We start from the raw sequence: 8,702 nt of genomic DNA, 5'->3' as shown, positions 1-8,702 counted from the left end.
CATTACCAGGCCAAAAGTTAATGGCCGGCCCTCTTACCTCTCGGGTCGTTAACAGGACGATGTTGAAGCGGGCGACAGGTGGTCCCATTTGATTTCACGGGCCGTTAACAGGCCGTTACTAAGGTCGGGCTACATATGGCCCAACTATACTGTGGGCCTTTAGCAGGCCGAAAGAGATAGCGGGCTCGTACTAGACCATGAAGAGCATGGACCACTAAGAGGCCGAAAGTCAGGTCGTACAGTAAATGGCCCAACTGTGTTGTGGGCCTTTAGCAGGCCGACAGAGAAACCGGACTGGTATTGGACCATGAAGAGCATGGGCCATTAAAAGGCCAAAACTCAGGTCTGACTACAAATGGCCCAACTTATTTATGGGCCATCAACAGGATGAAAGACACACCGGGCTAGGAATTGGCCCAACACTTAAATGGGTCACTAAAAGGCCAAAACTAAGGTCCGACTACAAATGGCCCAACTCATTTATGGGCCGTCAACAGGCTGAAAGACACACCAGGCCGGAAATTGGCCCAACACTTAAATGGGTCGCTAAAAGTCTGAAAGATGTACATCTTGAAAATTGGCCCATCCCTTGAATGGGCCGTTAATAGGCCGAAATCACATCGGGCCGATATTGAGCCCAAATAGATAGCGGGCTATTAACGGGATCGAACTAACGATGGGCTGCAATGGTGTCAAAACTTTAGCGGGCCGTTGAAGGGCCGAATTGGCTCATCTCGTATGGGCCGTGGGCTTAAATGAACCTGACACAAGTAGGCCTTATACGGGTCGGCCTGCTAATTTTTACTGGGGCGGCCTTTTTCACCGGAATGGGCCACTGGTTGGCCGTGCCACATGTTGACCTATCATAGGCGCCTCCTGTCCAATGAGTGGATGACATCTGTCCCAACGGTGAGCCAACACGTGTTTCCTCAGGCCAATGATAATTTTACATGTGGAAAATCCCCATTGGTCCGGGCTGTTAACGGGTTATCGGATCCGAAACCGGACCCGATAGCTTAACGGCGACCCGTTACGGTGGATGCCACGTGTCGGTCACCCTTGACGAAAGCACTTTCATGACGCGCCATTTATCGTCATGGAAGTGGACACTTCCGTCATGATAATTTTGGTAATGTCATGGAACACTTCTACGACAGCACATGTATGACTATCTTAATTATGTCATAAAATTGTCATGGATGTACATGCATGACAGAAAACGTGACCTACTGTGACAAACACGTATCATCACGGAAGTGTCTTTTTTTGTAGTGCATCTTGATGTTCTGTACAATGCACGGGTATCTTGCTAGTGTACATAAAGAGCAGAGGTGGTGATGATGGTGTGCCTGCCATCCTGCAATATAGGTCGTCCGATCAATATCTAACAGATAGGAAGGAAACTATGACAATTTACCTGCACTCTTCTCCACATTTGCAGATAAGGCCTTCCCTCATTCATCCTTTTCTCCCACAAGATCTTGATGTTCCATGCAACGCACGGGCATCTTCCTAGTTTTCTATAAACTTGGTCAAATTTTATGAAGTTTGACTTCAGTCAAACCTAATATGCAGAGTAAATAAAAATAGAGGGAGTATCTAATGACCCAGAAGTATAGGGGGTCTATTGTAATCCTTTCGATAAGTAAGTGTGTCGAACCCAACGAGGAGCAGAAGGAAATGATAAGCGGTTTTCAGCAAGGTATTCTCTGCAAGCATTGAAATTATAGGTAACAAGTAGTTTTGTGATAAGATAATTTGTAACGAGCAAAAAGTAACAAAAGTAAATAAAGTGCAGCAAGGTGGCCCAATCCTTTTTGTAGCAAAGGACAAGCCTGGACAAATTCTTATATAGAGAAAAGCGCTCCCGAGGACACATGGGAATTGTCGTCAAGCTAGGTTTCATCACGATCATATGATTCGCGTTCGGTACTTTGATAATCTGATATGTGGGTGGACCGGTGCTTGGGTGCTGTCCTTACTTGGAAAAGCATCCCACTTATGATTAACCTATATTGCAAGCATCCGCAACTACAACAAAAGTATTAAGGTAAACCTAACCACAGCATGAAACATATGGATCCAAATCAGCCCCTTATGAAGCAACGTATAAACTAGGGTTTAAGCTTCTGTCACTCTAGCAACCCATCATCTACTTATTACTTCCCAATGTCTTCCTCTAGGCCCAAATAATGGTGAAGTGTCATGTAGTTAACGTTCACATAACACCACTAGAGGAGAGACAACATACATCTCATCAAAATATCGAACGAATACCAAATTCACATGACTACTAATAGCAAGACTTCTCCCATGTCCTCAGGAACAAACATAACTACTCAAAAAGCATATTCATGTTCAAAATCAAAGGGGTATTAATATGCATATAGGATCTGAACATATGATCTTCCACCAAATAAACCAACTAGCATCAACTACAAGGAGTAATCAACACTACTGGCAACCCACAGGTACCAATCCTAGACTTAGAGACAAGAATTGGATACAAGAGATGAACTAGGGTTTGAGAGGAGATGGTGCTGGTGAAGATGTTGATCGAGATTGACCCCTCCCGATGAGAGGATCGTTGGTGATGGCGATGGCGATGATTTCCCCCTCCCGGAGGGAAGTGTCCCCGGCAGAACAGCTCCGCCGGAGCCCTAGATTGGTTCCGCCAAGGTTCCGCCTCGTGGCGGCGGAGTCTCGTCCCGAAAGCTTGCTTATGATTTTTTTTCCTCAACAAAAGACTCCATATAGCAGAAGATGGGCACCGGAGGGCCACCAGGCGACCCACGAGGCAGGGGCACGCCCAGGGGGGTAGGGCGCGCCCCCACCCTCGTGGCCAGGGTGTGGCCCCCCTCTAGAACTTCTTGCGCTCAGTATTTTTATATATTCTGAAAATGACTTCCGTGAAGTTTCAGGACTTTTGGAGCTGTGCAGAATAGGTCTCTAATATTTGCTCCTTTTCCAGCCCAGAATCCCAGCTGCCGGCATTCTCCCTTTTTATGTAAACCTTGTAAAATAAGAGAGAATAGGCATAAGTATTGTGACATAATGTGTAATAAAAGCCCATAATGCAATAAATATCGATATAAAAGCATGATGCAAAATGGACGTATCAACTCCCCCAAGCTTAGACCTCGCTTGTCCTCAAGCGAAAGCCGAAATCAAAAAATATTTCCACATGTTTAGAGATAGAGGTGTTGATAAAAATAAAATACGGACATGAGGGCATCATGATCATTCTTAGAACAGCAATTTATATAATTCTTTTCATATTATCTCTTATGCTAGAGTAACAATTCAATCACAATTTCAAGTATGAATCATAAACTTCATTGAAAACTAACAAACTATAATCTCAGTCATTGGAGCAATTGCAATTTATCATAACATAGGAAAGAGTCAATATAAGAGCTTTTCAGCAAGTCCACATACTCAACTATCATGTAGTCTTCCACAATTGCTAACACTCACGCAATACTTATGGGTGTGGAGTTTTAATCGGACACAGAGAAAGATAGGGGCTTATAGTTTTGCCTCCCAAGTTTTACCTCAAGGGTAATGTCAACAATAATAGTTCATGAAAACTCACATCCAATTAGTGATATATACCAGGATCTTTCCAACATGTTGTGCTTGACAAAAGATAAAATGTAAAAAGGAAGGGTGAAGATCACCATGAATCTTATGCAAGGTAGAAGATAAAAGTAAAAGATAGGCCCTTCGCAGAGGGAAGCAGAGGTTGTTATGCGCTTTTATGGTTGGATGCACAAAATCTTAATGTGAAAGAACGTCACTTTATATTGCCACTTGTGATATGGACCTTTATTATGCAGTCTGTTGCTTTTATTTCTTCCGTATCACATGATCGTATAAAACTTATTTTCTCCCACAATAATAAGTCATACATATTTAGAGGGAAATTTTTATTGCTTGCACCGATGACAACTTACTTGAAGGATCTTACTCCATCCATAGGTAGGTATGGTGGACTCTCATGGCAAAACTGGTTTAAGGGTGTTTGGAAGCACAAGTAGTATCTCTACTTGGTGTAAGGAATTTGGCTAGAATGAGGGGGAAAGGCAAGCTCAATCATGTTGGATGATCCATGACAATATAATCTATCTCAGATGTAAGAAAACATAACCCATTATGTTGTCTTCCTTATCCAACATCAACTCTTTAGCATGTCATATTTTAATAAGTGCTCACAATCATAAAAGATGTCCAAGATAGTGTATTTATATGTGAAGGCCTCTCTTTCTTTATTACTTCCTATTAATTGCAACGATGACCAAAACTATGTTTGTCAACTCTCAACAACTTTTATTCATCATACTCTTTCTATGTGAGCTCATTACTCTCCATAAGATCCATATGATCTCTTTGTTTCTTTTTATTTCTTCTCTATTCTTTTATTCACTCAAGATTATGGCAAAATAATCAAGCCCTTGACTCAGCACTAATCTTTATTATAAATAGCTCACGGACTCGATTACATAGAAGGATCATAAAGCAAAACTCACAACTAGATCATACTAAAAACTTTTATTCTACTAGATCAACATATTACCAAAAGGACCGAACTAAGAAAAATGGTAAAGATAAAAGTGATGGTGATACGATATTGGGGCACTCCCCCAAGCTTGGCAGTTGCCAAGGTGAGTGCCCATACCCGATGCTTAGTTCTTCTTTGTTGGTGAAGAAGGAGGTGATTTTGTTGATGGCATAGGCTTCTTCCTTAATTTGCGCTTGAGGATAGAATTTTGGTCCCTTAGGTCATCGATCTCCTGCTCCAGGCTCAGTATCTTTTTGCATAGTTCCTGCTTGTTTTCCTGCAAGAGGCGAAAAGGGATAAACTCGATCTTAGGTTTCTTTACTCTATCCGGGAGGCTTGACTTTTTGAACTCCACATGCATGTCCCCAGGTTGAGGTAATGGGACTTCATTTTCTTCTGAGCTCGTCTCCTTCCTTCCCTTGGGTTCTGTGACAGCCTGATTTTTGGCCCTTTCTTTTTCTTTTGTTTTTTTGAGGTTTTTGCTTGAGTTTTCTTTTTTCGTGGCTTTGTGGTCTGGAAACTGAAGAAGATGCCCTCTTCTTTGCTTCCAGAGTGGCTTGTCATTCCCAAATCCTTCCCTAGACCCTGTCATTTTCATCCTAGCCCAAATCCCAATATTCTTTTTTATTGGGAATATTCCTTTTCTATTAAAGGAATAACCCAATTTGCCCTAGGTTGTGAAGCAACCTTTATTTCCATCACTCCTAAAATTCCCAAGTAATTCATAAATTGTTTGGGTCACATATTTCTCAAATATGGCAAAATATTTCATTTGCCATGTTCCCCATCATGCTCAAATAATTCATTTCCTATTCTGCCCAAAATGGCAGAATGTGAAGCAAGTGCCATTTATCTTTTCCCAATTGACCTCAAACTCCTTGGATACCTTTTCCTGTCCATATCATTGCCACATGCCAAAGTGCAACCTCATTTGCCTAGTAATTATTTAATTATGGTTTTCCAAAGTTCATGTCTGAGGGAAGTGGTTGTGAAGCAAGTACAAGTTAGGAATATCCAAATGAGTTGAAATTTTGCATGGCCCTTCATATAACGAAATCATCACACTCCACCGAAGTAGAGCTCATGTCATGCCTCCATGTGAGCTCACCATCAATTCTTTGATTCTGTCCAAAATTTCAGTTTGTGAAGAAAGTATATTGTATCTTGCTCCATTATGGCTGCCAATTTTTCTAGGACTTATCGTATCCATATAACCTACCTCCACCCATTTTGGGCATGTTTCATCAAGGCATTTGTCTTCTAGAATTTTTGCAAGTTTCTGGTCAAAGGAAATGTTTGTGAAGGAAGTATCATTTTGGTTTATCCAATTGGTGTGAAACCTTTTGCAGCATCTTCATATGGCCAAATAAGCCTGCCTTGCCAAAGTTCAGCTCAAGTGGCTCCTTCATTTGAGAGCATCATCATGATCTTCATTCTGAACCAGATTACTTAGTTGTAAAGCAACTATATTAATTAGTGGTCCAATTCTTCTCAAAATTACCAAGATGTATGGCCTTCTTACTCTGAACCTACCAGACAACTCCATTTAACCCAATCCCTCCTGTGGATCAGCAGTACATGATCAAATTTACTGTAGTAAACTTCAGACCTCATTTACCTTTTAAACAGGGCAGTTTTCATTGATCTACCACCTCAGTTACCACTTAACCAGGAGAGACTTACCCCAGACATCGTTTGGCTTAGCTCGTGGCACTGTGAGCACCAGTGCTCGCGATGACCACCGTTTTGGCATGCAATGGCCGCGCCCAGAATGGCTTCTTGCTCGGGCCCCTTCTCTGCTCAGCATCTCAGCAAGCACGCGCATGTCCAATAGCTAGCCCGCGTTGTCGCCATTCTGCTAGAGCCTTCTTCCCCTCCGTCAGCCCCTCCGTCAGCTCTCGTCGCCGCGCGCCCACAGACGCACTATGGCCGACCGAAGCATTTATGGAGCCGTGGCTGTTTCCCCTCTTGTCCCCGAGCTCTGCTCGTCCGTATGCACTTCTGTAGCTCGTCCGCTCCCCCTTCGTCGCGATCCCGCACCTCCCCATGATTGCTGCGCATCGCCGGAGTCTTGGCCGAGCTCGTGCGGCGGTGACCGGCTCGGGCACCTCGCCCCGCCTATAAATGGCCAGCCCCGAGCCTTCCCGAGCACCTCAGCCTCCTCGCCTCTCTACCAGTAGCGCCCCCGTCCACTCAAACAAGCTCGAGGATGCCTCGAGCCCTCCATTGGCCGCCATGGCCGCTGCGGCACTCCGCTTAAATTCGGCCTAACCGAGTCCTCCCTCTCTTTTTGGTCGTCACCACTAGCCTCCCCACTCTAGCGCAGCCCTCCCTAGCTTCTCGTTTCCTCGCCGGAGCCCGTGTGGCCGCGACCCCAAGATCAGCCTCGCCGCCCGAGCTCTCTGTTCCGTGACTCGCCGTCGCCCCGTACCCTCTTCGGCGCTGATTCTGCTCCAGGCGGGAGCGGCGAACTGTCCCGAGTCCACCGGTGGCCGGATCTCGGCCGGAGACCACCGGAGCTGGCCGGGCCATCGCCGGTGTCGCCCCTCCCCTGCTCCTCTGTTCTTCGCGTCGGGGAAGAAGAAGAAGGAGCCAGGAGAGGGAGATGGATAAGGCGGGCCCCCCCGTCAGCTGCTCAAGCCGGGCCCCGCCACGCTGACCTGGATAAGTGACGGGCCCCACACGTGGGACCCCCACGTCAGCTGCTCAAGCCCCTGCCCCGCCTCTGCCACGTGTTTAAGTGGAGGCGTAAAACAGTCCAGTACGTTTTCGCGTAAAGAAAGCCTATTTACTTGGAGTACGTTTTATTTCACTGAAAGCGGGTTTCCTCTCTGTTTCAGCCCAAAATGTGTTTTCTTAAACAGAAAGCGTATTTCCAAGTTTGCGCTTCTGCCTTATCCACTCAGGGACTTGTTTGTGATGATATTTTTGCAGAAAAGTCCCTGAACTTCAAACCTTCATATCTTTTTAACCACAACTCCAAATGAGGTGAATCCAAAGCCCACTTCTTCGTCTCGTCGAGCCCGTTCTGTTGGTTTCATTTTCACTTTGGTTTGACACTATGAAAATGACCTTTTTGCCCTTGCATGTAAACAGCCCCTTCGGGAGAGAACTGTTTCTAGCAAATCTTTTCGCGGCTTCACCGCACTTCTTCCTGGTGCCTTCTTCACCCCCAGGCAAGCCACAATACCCACTTGCATGATAGTCATGCAGTAGCCATGGTTTTCAACTTGAATATTTATTAAATGATTTCTTGTTTAAAATATGGTTATCGTTATTTCGGAAATGCTTCTGGGATTGTGCTTACTTGTTTGCTATGTTGTTATGCACCTGGTTATCATTCTCTGCTAGTGGCTTTGCTACTATTACTTTCATATTGCCGTGCTTGATAGTAGTACATGTTGGGTTGGTCATGCTCTTCGGTGCATGACTAACGTCGGTTACCGAGTAGTGTTAATAGGCATTGTTCCGTTGCTATTAGTTGGTTAAGTGTTACTCGGTGATGTTATTGATAAGTTCTTGCATGTTATTTATGGTTGATGCTAGTGGTCATGTTATGTTATACTATGAGTAGTGTTGCACTTGTAATATTTATGCTCGTCATTATGCCATGTTCAGTTGGAGATTATTTCATAGTTGATGTGGTGGATAGTTATGTTGCATCCCGTGATTATGTTGATATCATGCTCATGCATTGTAATTGCATCATGTTATTTTATCATGGCTCAGCATTTTGCATTCAAGTTTAACCAGATTTAATTGAACTTGAACAACTGTTGGCTGAGTCATGGTGCCGCCAGATCGAAACTGACCAGTGCAACCACGCTTACCGTATGGGTAAGGTCCTAACTGGGTCTATTGTCGTGCATCTCGCCGGTGCCTCCCACGAGGGAAGGTTATGGGCATGCTTACCCTGATCAGGTAGGCGGACATAACCTTGTGTGCTCGTTATTTTTATTTTTATGGATCCGGTCCCCGTGAAGGAGTTTTGACCATGACGGTGGTCGGGGTGTCTTTGGTAGACACGGGGCCACCCAGGACTAGCCCAGTTGGGAGTGGGTCGGAGTGGCCGGGAGAGTGTCACGGCAGTAGATCGGTTTTGTCGGAATGCCGTTGGTCCACCCGAATGGGAGTGCGAGGC

The 8,702-nt window shown here is 44.9% G+C and overlaps 1 long non-coding RNA gene across 1 annotated transcript; it reads left to right on the top strand.

The window, feature by feature from the left end:
- Positions 1-6,149: 6,149 nt before the first annotated feature.
- Positions 6,150-8,357, top strand: LOC125548393. The gene is made up of 3 exons (XR_007301067.1): positions 6,150-7,322; positions 7,402-7,549; positions 7,658-8,357. It is a non-coding gene; the product is annotated as an uncharacterized LOC125548393 (long non-coding RNA).
- Positions 8,358-8,702: the final 345 nt, after the last annotated feature.

The sequence above is a fragment of the Triticum urartu genome, chromosome 3, assembly GCF_003073215.2.
Source record: "Triticum urartu cultivar G1812 chromosome 3, Tu2.1, whole genome shotgun sequence".
Lineage (NCBI taxonomy): Eukaryota > Viridiplantae > Streptophyta > Magnoliopsida > Poales > Poaceae > Triticum > Triticum urartu.
This window is presented reverse-complemented; position numbering and strand designations above follow the sequence as displayed.